Source organism: Perognathus longimembris, chromosome 8 (assembly GCF_023159225.1).
Source record: "Perognathus longimembris pacificus isolate PPM17 chromosome 8, ASM2315922v1, whole genome shotgun sequence".
Classification (NCBI taxonomy): Eukaryota; Metazoa; Chordata; class Mammalia; order Rodentia; family Heteromyidae; genus Perognathus; species Perognathus longimembris.
Window position 1 is genome coordinate 1,763,763 of NC_063168.1, and position 20,899 is coordinate 1,784,661.

Below are 20,899 nucleotides of genomic sequence, written 5' to 3' on the forward strand. Positions count from 1 at the left end.
TTGATCCAGAAGCTCGATGGTATGGTCACTTAAAGGAGAGGTTTAGGTGTGGTGTCCTCATGGTCACAAGGTGGTTGCCACAGCACTAGACAACATGCCCTTGCATTTTCAGACAGTTAGGGACCTCAGCAGACTTCTGCCCAGCTCCCTTTACATAGGACTAGGTCACATGGCAAGGCTTTAGCCGTAAGAGGGTGGGGGAAAGTAAGTGCATGGCACCTTTTCTTCCTTTAATGAAGGGCTGTGTCACGATTTCGAGACGAGATGTCCCTTGAAGGCTCATCGGTTGGAAGCTTAGGTGGTGGTGCTGTTTGGGGGATTTCTAGAAACTCTAGGAGGTGGAGCCTGGGGGGGGCGGTGTCTGTGGTAGCTGTATCTAGACCTTTCTTGTCTTCTGCTCTCTGCTTCCTGTCCACCATAAGGTGAGAGGCTCTGCTACACCACGGTATCCTGTATCGCTTCAGGTCCACGGCAGTAGCGCCATGGATTGAGACCTCTGCAACTGGAGCCAACATGGGTGCTTCCTCCTTTCAATTGTTCTCTGGGGTATTTGTCACGTTGAGGAGACACTGACTCCCCTCGAAATGGGAATGCCTTCGTTATGACCACTCTACCGGCGTTCCTCTGATGCCCAGAGAGCCAGCACATAGCCGAGAGGTGCTGGCAGTGGGAAGAAGAGTTAGTCCTTCCCGAGGGCTCAACCGCCAGTGCTCCAGCTGTGCCCGTCTGGACGAGAGAAATGCGCTTCCCTCTTGTCCGGGCACTGCTACTCATGGCACAAAGGAGCACAATGGAGTCCTGGGAGGCGTGCTCAAGTACTGTCATCAGATCATCTCTCCAGAGCCTGCGGTACCCACAGAATTCTGAGGGTCTGAGATCCAGGGTAGTGAGGTCGTGCGCCCCCCGTCCCCCCAGGACAGCTGGAGCTCCAGGTCATTTGCCATCATCCATCTCCATGTCCCCAAGTGGCTGGTCAGTGGGCATGTGCAAGCTGCTTGTTTCTGAGATCCCAGAGTCATAATGGAGCTTAGCATCGTGAGAGCAGCCATGTTTAGCAATCCTGGGCGATTCTAGAGAGCAGGGCGAGCCTGACATGGCCTGGGCAGGCGACACAACCGGCCAGAGGCAGAGCCGAGGTTAGATCTGACCTATACACGTGAGATGACACTACCAACGATTCTGAGATATCCTGGGACTCTTCGGGGTAGGTGGGTGGATGGGTGGATGGAGGGCAGGAGGGGGGTTACCTCCTGATTTGGGAGCCTCACAGAGGTCACGCGCAGCAGGCCGGTGCAGCAGTCCTCCGGTCCTCTCAATGGCTCTGAGGAGGCGCTGCTGGGAGCTGCCCATTCCCAGCTGCGTGGTGCCGTCAGCTCCATCATGGGCCCATCTACAAATTGGAAGTGATGCTCTGGCCGAGGACGATGGTGGCCCATGAAAGGTCTCCACAGCCAGCAGGGCTCGGCAGGATTGGAGCTCTAGAAGAACAAGGCATGGGACGGTCCCTCGGCTGGCACAGAGCTGGCTGCGGACGTCAGTGGTTTCCGGGGACAATCTCTCCCCTCCCCCATCGTTCCCGAGTCACCAGCGCCCTCCCCTCCACGCGCCGTTCCCAGTCCTGCGAGTCACGTCCCTCTCCTCATCCCTCCCTCCCACGCAGCACGGAGATCCCTGCAGCCAGGACGGCAGGGCCGGCTCCCCGGTCTCCTTCCAGGGCCCAGGGTGAAGGGGAGGGACGGTGACCCCGGGGGGAGCACGAGGCGGCACTGGGCTCAGAGAAGACCGGGTTCCTAGCACCGCGGGAGACTCTGGACTCCAGAGGAGGATGAGGTGTCAGAAGGGACAGCCTGCCTGCCCCTGGGAAGGCCCCTTCTCTCCTCCCTCGAGAGAGGAATGGCGCAGCTGTTCTTTCGCTGGGTATTTCCAGAGGTGCTGGAGGTATCGGGGCCCCCAGCGCCGGGTCTCTGAGAGGCCACTTTGGGATGGAGAGCTTGCGGGATCAGCATGGCTCGGCATCAGTTCATCTGTCAGGCCGCTCGGCTGGGGACGGGCTGGGGGGGGCACAGATCAGCTCGGGGTGGGGGGGGGGGGTCCACAGATCAGGCGGTGCGGGCCTTCGTGTTCTCTCTCATCGCTTGGAACCTTGCAGGAGCAAGGAGACGCCCTGGCCCTGCTGCTCCGGGCAGGCGGGAGGCAGAGTGGGGGCCCGGGGCTCTGTGGCCCCGGTGAACGCGCGTCCCCGTCCCGGCTTCCCGCCCCTGCCTCTGGAGCTCGAGAGCCGGGGGTTCTCTGAGCTTCCTCCTGGCTTCAAAGTGACACTGTCGCCTGCTTTCCTTGGAGTCTTTTCAACTGTGTACCCTACTTGAGACTCGATTTTATCCCGTGTGAATGAAACAACAGTCCTAAAGGCGGGGTCTTCCCACCCCCTCCTGGCTCTGGGGGGACCCAGGGCCTCGTACATGTTAAGCAGTGCTCTGCCATTGAGCCTCATCCCAGCCTTAAGACTGGACTTGTTGTTTTTTTTTCAGTCACGGAGCTTGAACTCAGAGCCTGGGCTCCATTCCTGAGTGACTCTGCTCAGGGCTGGTGTTCTACCGCTTTGAGCCACAGGTCTGCTTCTGGTTTTCCGGCGGTTAATTGGAGAGAAGAGAGAGCCCCACGGACTTTCCTGCCTGGACTGGCTTTGAACCGCAATCTTCAGGTCTCAGCCTCCCTCGTAGCTAGGATGACAGGCGTGAGCCACCAGCTCCGGGCACAAGGCTGGAGTTTTGATGGATGAAATCCTGAGAGCAGTGTAGCATATCCCGCATCCTTTGCAAGGTGCTTTTAGACGCGCTGTGTCCGCGGGCCTCTCAACCACCCTCCAAGCCGGTGTGACGTCCACCCTCTGCCGTGGGGGCCGGCGCGGGGGGGCCTCACCCCACGTCTTGGTTGCGGATGGAGAGCTGGGTCCTCGGTGCTAAGGCTGGAGCAGAGCGTCGGCCCCCCGGGAAGGCGGATGAGCGGAGCGGGTTCCTCCGGTGCCGGCGCGAGGGAGGGGGCGGATGGGCGGCGCGTCCCCGCCTCCGCTGGTCACGGGTGCACCCCGCGACCGGCTGCGGCTTCCCAGGCCTCCCCCGGGCCGGGGCTGGGAGCTCTTCGCTGCCGGCGTCGGGGGGCTCCGGCAGAGGCCCTCCCAGCTCCCCGCACTCTCAGAAGCCAGTGGCTTCCACTAGGAGCGCCCCCCCCCAGGCCCCTGCAACTCCCTGCCTGGGGCCCCCGTCGTAAGGGGCTCCCGTGGGCTCTGGGCCCGTGGCGGCGTCGGTGGCCTCTCCCGCGGCCGCCCTCCTCCCCGTGCGCCCGCGGGGCCTTCCGCCTGCACCTCCGGGTGCGCCACCGCGCAGCCCGCCCCGTCCTTCCGCAACCTCTCCCGGGACCCCGCTTGCCTGGCTAGCGGAGACGCAGCTCACATTCTCGGGGCGTTCTTCCCCGGGCCATCCCGAACCCCGGGCGTCGGTGGGCTCCCTGAAGGCCCAGCTCCATGTTGTCCCGGCGTCTCGCGACCTCCGTGGGCTCCACGGCTACCTCATCAGCCCGTGGCTCCTTGCCGGGCCGCTCCCTGGTGGACACCAGCCCCGGGGGAACGGACCCCGCGGTGCCGACCGCGAGTGGGGCGACACCCCGGAGGCGGCCGTGAGCACAGGGCAGGCTGAGGTCGGGAGAGCACGGCTCCCGGTCAGCCGCGGCGGGGAAGTCCTGGAGATGCTCATCCTCAACGAATTGCCCAAACACAAAACCCTAAACCAAACCACACAAAGAGCTGGAAATAGAGCTGCGGCTCGGGGGGTAGAGAGCCAGCCTTGAGCAATGGAAGCTCAGGGACAGTGCCCAAGCCCCGAGTTCAAGCCCCAGGACTGGCACCGAAAACCAAATAAAGAAACAACCCCCACAACCTCCCAAACAACAAACCTTCCACGTTTACCATGGACCAAATATTCTGCTTTATTGACACGCCCTCCTCTCCGTCCACCTGCAGAGGGTTCCGGCCAGTTCGGCTTTTCCTTTTCTTTTTACCATTATAAATAATGTTGCTACAAGCAGTCCCCATGTATGGCTGTTTTTCCCTTTTCAATTGTGTCTCCGGGAGGAATTCCAAACAGTGGGGGCCTGGGTCAGCCACATAGCGTGTTTACGGTCTGGGATGAGATCGGGCTCTCCCGTTCCCAGCCCCAGGCCAGGCCTGTGACCCCCAAGGTCTATCGAGGGGTGAATGTCCACGGAAGTCTCTTCCCTTTGGCGCCTGGACGGGCAGCCCAGCTGTCCAGAAATGTCCTCTGGCTCCTGCAGGGCAGGCAATGCGGGGACTGTGGGAATGGGGGAGGGGAGGAGCGCCATGATGTGCTCAGAGCACGTGCCCTGCCGAGCCCGGGCCTGCTACAGGGCTCCTGTGGTCTGCAGTCCTCCTCCTCCTCCCCACAGGCCTGCAGTCCTCCTCCTCCTCCCCCCAGGCCTGCAGTCCTCCTCCTCCTCCCCACAGGGCCTGCAGTCCTCCTCCTCTTCCTCCTCCCCACAGGGCCTGCAGTCCTCCTCCTCCTCCCCCCCCACAGGGCCTGCAGTCCTCCTCCTCCTCCCCCCAGGGCCTGCAGTCCTCCTCCTCCTCCCCCCCACAGGGCCTGCAGTCCTCCTCCTCCTCCCCACAGGGCCTGCAGTCCTCCTCCTCCTTCCCACAGGCCTGCAGTCCTCCTCCTCCTCCCCACAGGGCCTGCAGTCCTCCTCCTCCTCCCCACAGGCCTGCAGTCCTCCTCCTCCTCCCCACAGGCCTGCAGTCCTCCTCCTCCTCCTCACAGGGCCTGCAGTCCTCCTCCTCCTCCCCACAGGGCCTGCAGTCCTCCTCCTCCTCCTCCTCCTCCCCACAGGGCCTGCAGTCCTCCTCCTCCTCCCCACAGGGCCTGCAGTCCTCCTCCTCCTCCTCCTCCTCCTCCCCACAGGCCTGCAGTCCTCCTCCTCCTCCTCCTCCCCACAGGGCCTGCAGTCCTCCTCCTCCTCCTCCCCACAGGGCCTGCAGTCCTCCTCCTCCTCCCCACAGGGCCTGCAGTCCTCCTCCTCCTCCTCCTCCTCCTCCCCCCCACAGGGCCTGCAGTCCTCCTCCTCCTCCTCACAGGGCCTGCAGTCCTCCTCCTCCTCCCCACAGGCCTGCAGTCCTCCTCCTCCTCCCCACAGGCCTGCAGTCCTCCTCCTCCTCCTCCTCCCCACAGGCCTGCAGTCCTCCTCCTCCTCCTCCTCCCCACAGGGCCTGCAGTCCTCCTCCTCTTCCTCCCCACAGGGCCTGCAGTCCTCCTCCTCCTCCCCACAGGGCCTGCAGTCCTCCTCCTCCTCCTCCTCCTCCTCCCCCCCACAGGCCTGCAGTCCTCCTCCTCCTCCCCACAGGCCTGCAGTCCTCCTCCTCCTCCCCACAGGGCCTGCAGTCCTCCTCCTCCTCCCCACAGGGCCTGCAGTCCTCCTCCTCCTCCTCCCCACAGGGCCTGCAGTCCTCCTCCTCCTTCCCACAGGCCTGCAGTCCTCCTCCTCCTCCTCCCCACAGGCCTGCAGTCCTCCTCCTCCTCCCCCCCACAGGGCCTGCAGTCCTCCTCCTCCTCCCCACAGGGCCTGCAGTCCTCCTCCTCCTTCCCACAGGCCTGCAGTCCTCCTCCTCCTCCCCACAGGGCCTGCAGTCCTCCTCCTCCTCCCCACAGGCCTGCAGTCCTCCTCCTCCTCCCCACAGGCCTGCAGTCCTCCTCCTCCTCCTCACAGGGCCTGCAGTCCTCCTCCTCCTCCCCACAGGGCCTGCAGTCCTCCTCCTCCTCCTCCTCCTCCTCCCCACAGGGCCTGCAGTCCTCCTCCTCCTCCCCACAGGGCCTGCAGTCCTCCTCCTCCTCCTCCTCCTCCTCCCCACAGGCCTGCAGTCCTCCTCCTCCTCCTCCTCCCCACAGGGCCTGCAGTCCTCCTCCTCCTCCTCCCCACAGGGCCTGCAGTCCTCCTCCTCCTCCCCACAGGGCCTGCAGTCCTCCTCCTCCTCCTCCTCCTCCTCCCCCCCACAGGGCCTGCAGTCCTCCTCCTCCTCCTCACAGGGCCTGCAGTCCTCCTCCTCCTCCCCACAGGCCTGCAGTCCTCCTCCTCCTCCCCACAGGCCTGCAGTCCTCCTCCTCCTCCTCCTCCCCACAGGCCTGCAGTCCTCCTCCTCCTCCTCCTCCCACAGGGCCTGCAGTCCTCCTCCTCTTCCTCCCCACAGGGCCTGCAGTCCTCCTCCTCCTCCCCACAGGGCCTGCAGTCCTCCTCCTCCTCCTCTCCTCCTCCCCCCCACAGGGCCTGCAGTCCTCCTCCTCCTCCCCACAGGCCTGCAGTCCTCCTCCTCCTCCCCACAGGGCCTGCAGTCCTCCTCCTCCTCCCCACAGGGCCTGCAGTCCTCCTCCTCCTCCTCCCCACAGGGCCTGCAGTCCTCCTCCTCCTTCCCACAGGCCTGCAGTCCTCCTCCTCCTCCTCCCCACAGGCCTGCAGTCCTCCTCCTCCTCCTCCTCCCCACAGGGCCTGCAGTCCTCCTCCTCCTCCTCCCCACAGGGCCTGCAGTCCTCCTCCTCCTCCCCACAGGGCCTGCAGTCCTCCTCCTCCTCCCCACAGGGCCTGCAGTCCTCCTCCTCCTCCTCCTCCTCCTCCCCACAGGGCCTGCAGTCCTCCTCCTCCTCCCCACAGGGCCTGCAGTCCTCCTCCTCCTCCCCACAGGGCCTGCAGTCCTCCTCCTCCTCCCCACAGGGCCTGCAGTCCTCCTCCTCCTCCCACAGGCCTGCAGTCCTCCTCCTCCTCCCCACAGGGGCCTGCAGTCCTCCTCCTCCTCCCCCACAGGGCCTGCAGTCCTCCTCCTCCTCCTCCTCCTCCCCACAGGGCCTGCAGTCCTCCTCCTCCTCCTCCCCACAGGGCCTGCAGTCCTCCTCCTCCTCCTCCCCCACAGGGCCTGCAGTCCTCCTCCTCCTCCTCCCCACAGGGCCTGCAGTCCTCCTCCTCCTCCTCCTCCTCCCCACAGGGCCTGCAGTCCTCCTCCTCCTCCTCCCCACAGGGCCTGCAGTCCTCCTCCTCCTCCCCACAGGGCCTGCAGTCCTCCTCCTCCTCCCCACAGGGCCTGCAGTCCTCCTCCTCCTCCTCCTCCTCCTCCCCACAGGGCCTGCAGTCCTCCTCTTCCTCCTCCCCACAGGGCCTGCAGTCCTCCTCCTCCTCCTCCTCCTCCCCACAGGGCCTGCAGTCCTCCTCCTCCTCCCCACAGGCTTGCAGTCCTCCTCCTCCTCCTCCCCACAGGCCTGCAGTTCTCCTCCTCCTCCTCCTCCCCACAGGGCCTGCAGTCCTCCTCCTCCTCCCCACAGGCCTGCAGTCCTCCTCCTCCTCCTCCTCCCCACAGGCCTGCAGTCCTCCTCCTCCTCCCCACAGGGCCTGCAGTCCTCCTCCTCCTCCTCCTCCCCACAGGGCCTGCAGTCCTCCTCCTCCTCCTCCCCACAGGGCCTACAGTCCTCCTCCTCCTCCTCCTCCTCCCCACAGGGATTCCGGGGAGGCGCCGGGTCTGCCGGGCGACCAGGCCCCTTCCCGACGGTTCTTCCTCAGCTCACAGTGCTCCCTTCCCGAGGAGTCCCCCAGCATTCCTCCCCAGGTAGCCGGCGTCAGCGGGGCCCCCCAGACGGCAGTGGGGCCCCCAGACACGGAGGTCTTTGGCTGAGGCCACCCCTCCTCCGCGCCCTCCCCCCCATACAGTCTCCATCTTAGGTTCTGCCCCTGGCTGTGTCCCCTGGCCCCTGGCAGCCTTTCCCTTGCCCTCCCCATGCACCCCGTGCGCCCCTGCACCCCCCCATCTCGTGCCGGCCGGCACTAGGCTCTTCCTTCGGCTGCACCTTACCGGAGACGCCAGGCCTCCGCCTACCGCCCCCCCCTCCCGACTTCTTTCCTCCATGCCCCGGGTCGGGGGGCCGTGTCTATCTGGGGAGCAGCGTCTCTGGAACGCAGAGGCTGAGCCAAGGGCTTGATCCCTGCAAACGGGGGTCCCGGCCCCGTGAACCCCTCATCACCTGACCCCACACTTGCTTGTCGGGGTGGGGGGGGAGTGCTCCACACCCCCCGCTGGGCCTATTGTGTGTGGCAGAAAGTTCTGGGCACCCAGAAAAGGCCTGGATCCTGGCTCCCAGGGCAGAGGGCCGCCCTGGCCTGGCGCTAGGATCTTTCCGTGCCCGGGGGGTGGGGGTGTGGGGGTGTGGGGGTGTGGGGGTGTGGGGGTGTGGGGTGTCTTCCCCACCTTCCTTGCGTTCCAGCCTGCGCCTCTCCCTCTCTCCCTCGCTGTCACGCCGGCTGAGGAAGGAAACAATGGCTGCGGTAGGGAAGCCCACGCGGGGCTCGGCTGTGTGGGTGGCGCGATGCTTCCCGGACGGGCAGACGTGACAGGGAGGGGGGTTATTCCACCTGACACCTCGCCAGAGCTGGCGGAGCGGCTGCTCCGCGCCTGCAGAGCCGGGAGAGCGAGCGGGGGCCCGGGAGGGGCCAGGAAGCCCCGTGCACTGTGAAATCTACAGAGGAGCCCCGGCGGCCACCGCCATCGCCCGTCCCCCCAGGAATCTAGAGGGATGGGCAAGCAGGTGGATATCGTAACCACCAGATGAGAAGACAGGACGTGAGGGGGCCCCCTGACCGGGTCCAGGTAGCAGAGCCGGGCGGTGAGAGAGTCAGAACTTGACCCGGTCCTGTGCACCCTAAATCCCCCGCCTCTTCCTACTATCTAAACGCCCACGAGGAGTTCGTGACTCCGAAGGCAAAGCGAGCAAGGGCCCCCAGAGCAACAGCGGCTGCAGGGGGTGTTTGAGCCCAGTCCCAGCTCCTGTCCAGGCTTCTCCGCCAAGCAGAGGAGGGAAAGTGTTGGATTGGAAAGAAGGTGGCCCTATTGGAACTCCGTCCTAGGGCCTGGGCCTCACAGCTTTGAGATCCCTAGCAGCCTGTTGGGACTCCAAGCTTTCTATCGTGATTATTAGTTTTTCCACCCTAGGAAAAGAGCAAAGCCAGGTCCCCGTGGCTCACGCCTATAATCCTAGCTGCCCAGGAGACTGAGATCTGAGTGTCATAGTACAAAGCCAGCCTGGGCAGGAAAATCTATCAGCCTCTTATCTGCAATTAACAACAAAAAAGGGAAAAGTGGAGTGAAGCTGTGGCTCGAATGGTAGAGTGCTAGCTAGCCTTCAGCAAACAAACAAACAAAAAGCTAAGGGACAATGCCCACATCCTGAACTCAAGCCCCAATACTGACAAAGAAAGGAAGAAGGGGAGGGAGGGAGGGAAGGAGGGAGGGAGGCAAGGAAGGAGGGAGGGAGAAAGGAAGAAAGGAAGAAAGAAAGAAAGGAGGAGGGAGGGAGAAATGAAGAAAGAAAGAAAGAAAGGGGGAGGGAGGGAGGGAGGGAGGGAGGGAGGGAAAAAAGGAGCCAGAGTGGTCAAGTGACTTGCTCAAGGTCTCTGGGTCTCCAGAGAGAAATGTTTACTTCTTCCCTTTCCAGGTAAAATAATCTAAACAAGCCTTGGGCAAAATGAGGGGTAGGGGCAGCGCCCAGGCCCTGAGTTCAAGATCTACAACCAACAATAAAATAATCATCATTCAAACAGTAGAGATAAAATGTGAATCTTCTTTCTTCCTCTCCCTTTTTCTCCTTCCAGCGGTACTCTGCCAAAGTAGCATCTCCTATCAGTGGGGTGCTGTGGCTGGAATGTGTGGGTCCCTCAGTATTCATAAGACACAACAGAGCCCCTCAAGTGAGAGTACGAACAGGTGGGACCAGGGCTCTGGGTGTTGCTTAGCGGGAGAGCACTTGCTCAGCGTGCATGAGGCCCTGGGCTCGATCCCCAGTACCTTAAAACTCTTATAAACCTATGTACACACAAACATAGCACTCGCAGAGTTTTACTAGGAAGATGGGATCACGCTGCACTCAGGTTCGTGAAACGCAGATTGTTGACACTGCCCCGTTGCATCTGTCCCGCCAGCCAGGTGGTATGGAGGGGGGCCGGGCCGTCCCGACCTTGTGTCTCCAGACTCTGAGGCCTGAGGTCAAGTAAGGTCTTGCAGGCAGAGCTTAACTTCAAGGACTCGGGGCAGAACTTTCCAGGCCCCTGGTACGGCCCCTTCTGAGGTCCCTGGCCACCTGCTCAGGCAGCCGCTCGTCTTTAGGGGTTCGTGACCGGGTGACCAGAGCCTTTTGGCTCCGCAGAAGTCTGCGCCCTGTGACTTCCTCCCGCTGGCCTGACACCCCTACTAATTCCTGGGGAAAGTGGCTCTAAATGCTTTTCTGCCCCCCATAGCCGGCAGGCAGGAGTGGGGCTCCACGGTGGGCAGGGTTAGGGTTGGGGTGCAACACCCTGATTCTCCCAATCCCTTGCCTCCCGCTCTGCAGATAGCTGAGGAGAACTCAGTGAAAGGCTCCGAGAGGCTCAGCCACCCCGCAGGCAGGCAATTAAAGGAGGGGGCTGAGTTTTCAATTAACAGACTCCAGTGCTAGGAGCGGATAATTAGCGGATTCCAGGATGTTCGCAGGGCTGCTGCCAGCTAGGAAGGGGTGGCGAGGGGGGGTGGGGGAATGGGCTCTAGATTCCACCAGGACGAGCTGGAATCTTGGAGGCTGGGCGCTGGGGAACTTGAGGGACGGCTGGCGGCCCGGGCCTCACAGCTGGGGCAGGCTGAGCCCGCTGCCCGGACTGACGGGGCTCTTGCTGTTGGCGGCTGGGACGGGCTAGCGAGGCAGCCCGGAGTCCTGGTGCTGACAGCCCCCGGATCTGAGCAGTGCCCGTGTCGTTCCCGACAGGGTTTCGGTGCTGGGAAGCGGGTACTGCGGGTGGGGCGTGCAGACTCCTGTCTGGTGGGGCTCTCCCAGTCTCCGCGGCAACTTTCTAGTCAAGCGTGGGGCTCACAGACGCTAACGGGGGCCAGCGTGGGACTTCCACGCGTGTCCTTCCCTGCTGGGGAGCTATGCAGGCCGTTGTTCTGGAAACCACGTCCGGGGAAGCCCCGGGTCCCTGGGGAGCAGGTGCCCCTGTTGGCTGGGGGGAGGGGGGATAGGGGCTGGGTGTTGGGAGACGTCAGAGCTGTGGGTCACAGTAGCAAAGCCAGCCGCTGGTGCTCCAGGAGGCTCCATCCCTCATCCACAGAGCGGCGAGTGACCTCCGCCCTGACGTGTAAGCTGGCGGAAAGGTATTTTCTGCTCCTGGGCTCCACACCTCTCCCCACCCCCACCCCCCCAAGAAAAAGGCCAAGAATGTTGCCCTAGGCCCAAAGTCCGGCAAGGGAGCGCGTGATTGGCCGCCACTCGGGGCAGAGCCGCGGGGTGCAGAGCACAGGTTTCAGGGGCCACGGGCCAGGGCTCGGCGAATCCCTCGCGTGGCTTCTCCAGGTGGCGTCTGTCCACGGTGGGTGCGGGAACGCAGGGGTCGGCCGCCACCTTTGCCTTGCCCGAGCAGCAGCAGCGGGCGGGACCTGCCATCTCCCCTCCATCTGCGCTGGGATCTCCGGCGCAGCCTCGTTTAGTGTTAATGACTCCCAGGAGTTTCACCTCGAATCAACCGAGGGGGAAATCCATCGCTCCGAGGCCAGACCACACGCTCGCTCGCGACAGCACCGTTAGTGACAAGCTCTCATTGCCAACACTTCTTTGCGTGATTGTTACCGTCTTTACATGGGTGGAGACCCTGGGTCTGCAGGGACCTGACTCCCCGTTCACAGCTGTTAGAGCCTTCACTGGGGACCCCGCTGTCTTGAGCCGAGCCGCCAGCTTTCCCTGTCCTAGCCGATTGGAGCAGCCCTGTGTTGCCAGCCCTCTGGGTTCTTGCGTTCACGGAGGGCGGGTTTCAGGCGGGATATGAAGGGTGGCGAAGTACAGGTTATTGAGATAGAAGATGCGCGTTCGGAGGGACACGGGGGAGGTCACAGGAGGCCACCCAGCACGGGCTTCTGTTGAAGTTTTGGGGACTTGGGGCATCAAGTCCCTCCTCCCTTCCCTGATACCCCAGCTGTGAAAGAATCGTGAGGAGTCTCGAGGACCGCCCTGCGCAGGTGGTCACCCGTGGCGACCCAGGAAGGCCGCCTAGGAAGGCACCTCGAGACTAGAGCTGTCCAAAAGGCTGGAGTAGCTTCCATTCGGCATCCAGCGCAGGAGGAGGACGCGGGGGGGGGGGCGGGGGGCGTCCAGAGCTGCGCTCCTCTCGGAGGATCCGGGGCTCTCGGCTTCTTGTGGCTTGTAGCAGGCCTCCGGCCCGCCTGGCCCCCCGATTCCTGCGGAGGGGATGGAAGGGGACCCCTAAGTAGCTGAGGTAGGTGACCAGTGCTGGCCTCCTGTGCATCCCCCTCAGCAGCTTTAGCTTGGCTTCAGCGAACTTCTTTTCTACGCTCTTGCAGCTCCTGGCTCCATTTCTACATTGTCCGGCGGCCACGGTGCCCCCGTGGAGCTGAGATGGTGGGCTCTGGGGGTGCCCCCGTGGAGCTGGGGGAGACGGCGGGCTCTGGGGGTGCGGGCTCTGGGGGTGCCCCCGTGGAGCTGAGGGAGACGGCGGGCTCTGGGGGTGCCCCCGTGGAGCTGAGGGAGACGGCGGGCTCTGGGGGTGCCCCCGTGGAGCTGGGGGAGACGGCGGGCCCTGGGGGTGCCCCCGTGGAGCTGAGGGAGACGGCGGGCTCTGGGGGTGCCCCCCATGGAGCTGGGGGAGACGGCGGGCTCTGGGGGTGCCCCCCATGGAGCTGGGGGAGACAGCAGGCTCTCAGGGTGCCCCTGTGGAGCTGAGGGAGACAGCGGGATCTGGGGGTGCCCCCCGTGGAGCTGGGGGAGACAGCAGGCTCTCGGGGTGCCCCCGTGGAGCTGGGGGAGACGGCGGGCTCTGGGGGTGCCCCCGTGGAGCTGGGGGAGACGGCGGGCTCTGGGGGTGCCCCCGTGGAGCTGAGGGAGACGGCGGGCTCTGGGGGTGCCCCCGTGGAGCTGGGGGAGACGGCGGGCTCTGGGGGTGCGGGCTCTCGGGGTGCCCCCGTGGAGCTGGGGGAGACAGCAGGCTCTCGGGGTGCCCCCGTGGAGCTGGGGGAGACGGCGGGCTCTGGGGGTGCCCCCGTGGAGCTGGGGGAGACGGTGGGCTCTGGGGGTGACCCCGTGGAGCTGGGGGAGACGGCGGGCTCTGGGGGTGCCCCCGTGGAGCTGGGGGAGACGGCGGGCTCTGGGGGTGCCCCCCATGGAGCTGGGGGAGACGGCGGGCTCTCGGGGTGCCCACACCGAGCCCAGCATTCCCCAGTCTCTCTGCGAATCCTCACGGCTCAGGTCTAACTGCTGCCCAGCACACCCACCTTGAGGAGGCCCCTGACAACCCCCGAGGGCTCCCGAAGGCCCTGTCCCCCGGCCCTCTCTCTGTCCCTCCCTTTCCTTGTCTTCCTTTCACTCACAGGTGAAACGCGGGGCCTCGCTTAGCAGATCCTCAACCCTTCGAGCCCTGCCCTCAGCCCCTTTCGCGTTCGTTTATTTCTTTTTTAACGTAGATTCTCCCTTGCGCTCGGGGCCAGCCTTGGACTGAGGTTTCCCTACTTACGCTGAGCAGTTGGGATTACGAGGGACAGCCATCACACCTGACTTATTTTTTTTTATTTTTTCCAGTTCTGGGGCTTGAACTCAGGGCCTGGGCGCTGTCCCTGAGCCTCTGTGTGCTCAAGGCGAGCGCTCTACCACCTGAGCCACAGCACCGCTTCCAGTTTTTTCTGTTTATGTAGTACTGAGGACTCGAACCCAGGGCTTCATGCGTGCTAGGCGAGCACTCTTTCATAACTGGCGCAGAAATCCTCGCTCCGCCCTGGCAGGGCTTCTGGCAGGTTGTTCCACGTAGGAGTCACCTGGAAACGCCCTCTCGTGCTGCCCCGAAGCTGCACCATTCCTTCCGATACCGGCTTCTGCCTAGTGGTCTTGGCGAGGCTGCTTTGGATCTTCCTCCTCGGTGGACTGGCCGAGCTGACCACACAAGGCGAAGAGAGGAGAGGAGCAGCGGCCGCAGGAGCCGCGAGGGAGGGGCTCGGGCGGCGCTGGGAGTCACGGTGCCTCAGTGCCAAACCCGCCGGAACGGGGTCGGTGGTGGCGGGCAGGAGGGGCGTCGGAGGGGCACAGAAGCGATGGGACCTGGGGGCCAGCAGGACCCAGATGCTGGGACAGAGCTGCTACTCCGGAAGTAGCCAGGGTGAGAGTGATGGGGAACCAGAGAGAGGAGAGACGGAGGGCCCTAGTCACGGGAAGGGGGCTGTCACCTTCTCCCCTGGGCCAAGCGCCCTGGATCCAGGCACCCACTGCTCCTAGCTTTTTAGTTGGAGATAAGAGTCTCATGGACTTTGCTGACCGGGCTGGCTTTGAACTGCGATCCTCGGCGCTCAGCCTTCTTCGTGGCACGGATTGCAGGTGCGAGCCCCTGGCCCTGGCTCGAGTGGCCATCTCGGAACCCCACAGCGCAGCCCTCCGCCTCCGCTCCCGGCCCCCCCCATCCCCCACTCCTGTCACACGCTGTCAGCTTGCTTCCTGCGCGGCCACCGCCGCCTCCACGAGAAGGGAACCGGGACACAGCTGCGAGCGCGGCGGCCTCCTCTCCCGCCTGCCTTGGTCGGCCTGTCCCCTGCTGCTTCTGTTTGGTCTACGGGATCAAACCCGTCCCCCCCCCCCAGCTGATCTCGTTCCTCCCGAAGCTTCTGATGCTGTGCACCCCAAGCCCGGGCTGCTCCCTGCTCCCTTTCCAAATGGGACGTCCTCCACGCCCTCGGCCCTTGGCTCCCCGTGCTGGGCTCGCCTGCTTTGGGAGGCAGAGTGATCCAGGGACCACGTCTGAAATTTCTTTCTTAGCCTGTGCTTATTCGGGAGTTCTCCCCACCCCCACGGCCAAATAGGCTACCCCGCCCCCAACGAAGCCGGCAGCCCAGGCCCGGCCTGCACACCACAGCGGGGCTCTCCAGTCCCGGAGCCTCCTTAGGAAAGACCTCAACTCTCAGGACCCGCAGGGGCCTTCCCCTCCGCCCTGGCACAAAGATCCCGCCTACTGGTGCCACAAGCCGAGGGGTGGCCGTCAGCCGGGGTCACCTGGGGCCCTAGTCGCTGGCTACGAACGGCCACTGAGGGCTTCAAAGGGGGTCACCAAGATGGAGGTGCCCTGTGCGTGTAAGACACCCACACCACTTCCCAGAGACTTAGGACGATGACCGCGTCGTGAACACCGAGCCCTGCCGGGACCAGGGGCTCGCGCCCGTCATCCTAGCTACTCAGGGGGCTAATAGCTAAGGATCACGGTTCAAAGCCAGCCCAGGCTGCCAAGTCCTTGAGAGTCTCATCTCTAATTAACCACCAAAAACTCTGGAAGTGGCGCTGTGGCTCAAGTGAGAGAGCACTAGCCTTGAGCACAAAAGCCCAGGGACGGCCCGCAGGCCCCGCGTTCCAACCCCAGGACTGGCATATACGTGCACACAAAATAGTTCAGTCCTGACAGCATGCTCAAATGATCGTGTTCTGAATATACTGGGTGAAATGTGACTGAAATGAGTTTTACGTATAGGATAATACAAAATGTATACTCCAGAAATTCATATGAACCAAAGCCCCACTTTTCTGGCATTTATTTATTTATTTATTTATTTTGCCGGTTCATTGCAGATAAGAGTCTCACAGACTTCCCTTCCTGGGCTGCCTTTGAACCAGACCCTCAAGTTCTCAGCCTCCCAAATCATTAGGATTACAGATGTGAGCCACCTGTGTCCAGCTGATCTAGCAACTTTAATGTCCTTTTGCGGAGTAGCCTGCCACATTCACAGGTTCAGAGAGTAGGACGGGCCACCTTTGGCCCATTGTTTGCTCCCTATTGCATGCCAGTACCCAGCTTAGCTGTTTGTTGTCCCCTTTAAACTAGTCACCTGCTACACTTTTCATTCTACTCCTTTACAGCCCCCTGAAACTTGTATGAAGATCATGTGACCCCAAGAAAGGTGATTACACCTGGAGGGGATCTGGAGAAGGTAGCAGGAGACTGGATGGAGCCAATCAGAGTGCCCACCCTCCCTCTGGATGGAGCCAATCAGAGTGCCCTCCCTCCCTCTGGATGGAGCCAATCAGAGTGCCCTCCCTCCCTCTGGATGGAGCCAATCAGAGTGCCCTCCCTCCCTCTGGATGGAGCCAATCAGATTGCCCTCTCTCCCTCTGGATGGAGCCAATCGGAGTGCCCTCCCTCCCTCTAGGCCAGGTGACTAAAACCAGCGAATCAGAGCAAGCCTCAAGGCCCGCCTGAAAACCTGAAATAAAAGAGCTCCCTCTGGGGTTGAGGCAAGGCCCAGACAGAAGCTTTGGAGACAGCTGTAGCCATTTTTTTTTTTTTAATAGAAGGGATCAGCCTGAAATGCAACTTTCTTGCACAGAAATTGCAATGAATGATTTGCAGAGAATTAGAAACAAAAAAGAAACTACCTACAGAAAAAGTATTACAAAGAAATTATTCCATCTGGGCCAGGAATGTGGCTTAGTAGTAGAGTGCTTGCCTAGCATGCATGAGGCCCTGGGTTCGATTCCTCAGCACCACATATAAAGAAAAAGCCAGAAGTGGCGCTGTGGCTCAAGTGGCAGAGTGCTAGCCTTGAGCAAAAAGAAGCCAGGGACAGTGCTCAGGCCCTGAGTTCAAGGCCCAAGATTGGCCAAAAAAAAAAAAAGAAGAGGAGAAGGAGGAGGAGAAGGGGAGAGAGAGAGAGAGAGAGAGAGAGAGAGAGAGAGAGAGAGAGAGGAGAAAAGAGAGAGAAATCGTTCCATCTCAAACCTGTGGCTCAACCAATGGCTGTGATGCTCTCTGGCACCAACTTTTCTCTTAGGTGACTTCACAAATTTCCTGTAGTGACCAAGTGGTTTTAATTGGATTGTTTGCTATTTGCATATGGGACGAGCACTTCACCACTAGGCCATATTCCCAGCCTGGATTGTTTGTTATTTGTAAAGATTTGGGGCAACTCAGAATGAGGTGACAGCAATAGCTCACCGGGACCCAGAAGAATCCCTGTGTCCGAGCTGATGGGTCAAGCGGCAGACACCAGGACTTGCGGGGCACTGGCTGCCACCTCCCGGGACAGTGGATCAGGACTCCGGAGGCCGAGAGCGGGGAAGGGCAGCAGGGCCGGCGGGGAAGGGCAGAGCCAGGCACGGAGGAGCAGCTTCTCTGGGCTCGCGGCCTCACTTGGGGAACAGCAGCGAGCCAGGCCCCGGGCGGCGCTCGCTCCCTCACCACGCTGCCAGCTTAGCCACGGGAGGCCGAGGGCGGAGCGCAGCAGCAGGGCGTTGGGGGGGGGTGTGGGGGAGCCTTGTGTGGGCTGCGGGGGGGCGGGGAAGGCCTCGGCACCGTCCTGGCGGTCCTGACAATGGGGCGGCTGCCCACCGCTGCCCCGGCCCGCGGTTGCTTGGTGCGGGCGGAGCCGTGGCCAGGGAGCCGGTGGGCCGAGCGCCCTCCCTCCGCCCTCCCTCCGCGCTGGTCACCTGCTGTGGGAAGCTGATTACAGGCATTTGTCTCCACACGAACCCTTTCAGTGGCTCGGGACCCCACGAGGCCCGCCCCACAGCCATTTGTGCTCCAAATGCCCTGCTTCCAAGCACGAAAATGGCACACACACACCCCAACCAAACCAAGCCGCCCACCACTCGGAGCCCCTGCTCCGTGCTGCCTCTCGGGCGGTTGCCAGGAGAAAGACTTAGAGGAGACTTCTTAGGGTGTTTCCTTTCCAGGAGGAAATGTTCGGGGGACTGAATATCCCCGCCCCCCACCTGCCACTAGCACTGAGTGGCAAATTGCAGACTGCCCAGAGACCCCACGGGCCCCTCTGCCCGGGCCTGTCACGTGTGCGTGCGTGTGCCCGTCCCTAGGGCTTGAACTCAGGGCCTGCGTGCTGTCCCTGAGCTTCCTGCTCAAGGCCGGCGAGCTCTACCGCTCAAGCCACAACGCTGCTTCCAGCTTTTTGGTGATTAACTAGAAGTAAGAGCCTCAGACTTTTCTGCCCCGGCTGGCCTTGAACTGCAATTCCTTAAAGCTCAGCCTCCTGAGTCTCTGGGTTTATAAGCAAGAGGCACTGTCAGCTTGCTAATGCTGCTTTTTTTATTTGTTTGGTTTCTTTCCGTTTGTATCATAATAATGGTGATTACAGAGGGGCTTTTTCATAAGACAGATAATGAGAATATTCGCTTTTGGATAATGTCACCCCTTCTCTTGCTCTCTCCCAATTTTTCCCTCCTGTCCCCACCCACAAGCTGTGCAGTTCATTTTTCTAGCGAGTACCGACGCTGTATTTGTTCACTCTTGTGTTTGTCTTTAATGCCAGTACTAGCTTTTCCACTCAAGGCTGACATTCTACCACCTGAGCCACAGCTCCACTTCTGGCCTTTGGTGGTTAATTGGAGGTAAGCGTCTCGCGGATTTTCCTGCCTGGGCTGGCTTTGCTGTCAATCTCGGATCTCAGTTTCCCGAGTGCCTATGATTACAGGCAGGAGTCACCGGCACCCAGCTCTAACACTGCTTTTTCCATGTCAGATTTCAGCAAACCACCACCTCTGCCATCATCACTGTAACAAAATACATTACTTCTGAAGAAACAACATGTCTGAGGACAGAATGAGGACAGAGCTCTGCTAGACGTCAGCCATCTGCACTCACCACCCATGCAGCTTCCCGTTGGAGGCATTTGCCCCGGGCTTTGTTTTTCAGCACCAGAAGCTCAGGATCGAATGGCCTGCACAAATGATACAAAAGAAAGCTAAGCTGGGCCTGGCACAGTGGCTCCTCCCTGGAATCCCAGCGATTCAGGGGCAGAGGTCGGGAGAGTTGTGGTTTGAGGCCAGCCTGGGCAACAAGCGTTAGTGTCGTGGCAAGTGCCTGTCGTCCCAGCTGCCCAGGAAACATAAATAGGAGGCTCAGGCACACCCAGTCATGTACGCAAAACCTGGCTTGAAAAGTAAGTAAAAAGGGCTGGGGGCATGGCGGCACAAAGTGGACTCTGCGACTGGCAGGAGGGCATCCTAAATTTGAGTAGAAGTGAGTGGACATAGAAATAAAACAGTACAGTAAAGAGAGGACAATGCCTACATCCTGAAGGGAGGGGTGGCACTTCATTTATCCTGGTTTTTTGGCCAGTCCTGGTGCTGGGGAATCGAACCCAGGGCTTTGTGCATGTTGGGCAAGCGCTCTACCGCTAAGCCACGTCCCAGCCCTTCATTTATTCTGTATTGCACGCCTTTCAAAGGTTGCTGGTATAGCACCAACGGTGAGCAAAAAACTAAACCAGTGGGGGCCGGCGGGGGTGGGGAGGAGGAGGAGGAAGCGCTGAGTTCGCGCCTGGCGCTGGAGTAACAAAGCAAGCAGTGCAGGCGCCGTGGTGGACGGGACGGGCACGTCCGCACGCCCAGGTGGCTGAGGGCTGACCTGAGGGTCGGGTGCTGTCGGATAAACCTGACGGCGCGCACAGGGGCCGAGGCCTGGGGGCCTGGCCCAGCGTTCCCGGGTGCGCGGGAGGAGCTCTCCAGCGCCCCCAGCGCCCAGCAGCGGGCAGGAGGCGCCCCGTGGAGAGCCGGCCTGAGTCCCAGCCCCGCCCGCGAGGCCTCGGGGCCTGGGGAACGCACGTGGCTAGGCGGCCGCTCCGGCCCGCGCAGGGTCACGTGGCCACGCGGCGGGGGGCGGGGCGTGCGCCGGGGGCGGGGCCTGGGGCCCGGCGCGCGTCCCGATTGGCTCTCGGAGCTGCTGCTGGCGGCGCGTGCACTCGCCGAGGACGGAGCGCGGCCGCCGGCTGCTTTGGCGGGACCGGGCCGCCGGGGTGAGGTGAGGCCCGGGCGGGCTGCTCCGGGACAGGCGAGGCCGGCCCGGCGCGGGGCTGGCCCAGCCCTGGCCTGCTGTGGGAACTGGGCAGGACCGGCCTGTCGGGCGCTGGTGGGGGGCCGGGCGGGCGGGCGGTACGCGGCGGGGGAGGGGGGGCGGAGGGCTCCGCCGACGCCTCCGAGGGCGGCCATGATGGTGGTGGTGGGCGTGGGCAGCTCCGCCCTCCACCTGTCGCCCTGAACACGTGGGGCGTGGGGGGTCGGCACGGACCAGTGGCCCCGCCCCGGAGCGCCGGCCTCGGGCCCAGTGGGCGTCGGGGGTCAGGGGGCCTCCCCGGCCTGTGGGGCGAGGATGCCCAGCGGGCGTCGGGGGTCAGGGGGCCTCCCCGGCCTGTGGGGCGAGGATGCCCAGCGGGCGTCGGGGGGCAGGGGACCTCCCCGGCCTGTGGGGCGAGGATGCCCAGCGGGCGTCGGGGGTCAGGGGGCCTCCCCGGCCTGTGGGGGGAGGATGCCCAGCGGGCGTCGGGGGTCAGGGGGCCTCCCCGGCCTGTGGGGCGAGGATGCCCAGCGGGCGTCGGGGGTCAGGGGGCCTCCCCGGCCTGTGGGGGGAGGATGCCCAGCGGGCGTCGGGGGGCAGGGGGCCTCCCCGGCCTGTGGGGCGAGGATGCCCAGCGGGCGTCGGGGGCCTCCCCGGCCTGTGGGGCGAGGATGCCCAGCGGGCGTCGGGGGTCGGGGGCCTCCCCGGCCTGTGGGGGGAGGATGCCCAGCGGGCGTCGGGGGGCAGGGGGCCTCCCCGGCCTGTGGGGCGAGGATGCCCAGCGGGCGTCGGGGGGCAGGGGGGCCGGGGGACCTCCCCGGCCTGTGGGGCGAGGATGTTCCGCGGGCTCCCCGCGGACCCGTGCGTGTTCGGGAGGCTCAGTGAGACACGGGTCTGGCGTACCGGGGCCGGGCTTACTGCTCGTCCGTCGGTCGGGGACTGTGCACACACGGAGGGACACCGCGGCCAGGTGGTGCTCCTGCTGGGGCGCGCGGTGCCGGTGAGCGCGCCTTGCCCCCCC

General features: G+C 63.2%; 1 long non-coding RNA gene across 1 annotated transcript in view; it reads right to left on the reverse strand.

Moving 5' to 3' along the window:
- Positions 1 to 8,305: 8,305 nt before the first annotated feature.
- The window catches only part of LOC125356075, a 20,131-nt gene continuing 7,537 nt past the window's right edge, over positions 8,306 to 20,899 (reverse strand). The window contains exons 2-3 of the long non-coding RNA XR_007211810.1: positions 9,769 to 9,775; positions 8,306 to 8,317 (exon numbers count right to left, since the gene is read on the reverse strand). This is a non-coding gene — a long non-coding RNA (uncharacterized LOC125356075). The remainder of the gene's footprint in view (positions 8,318 to 9,768; positions 9,776 to 20,899) is intronic.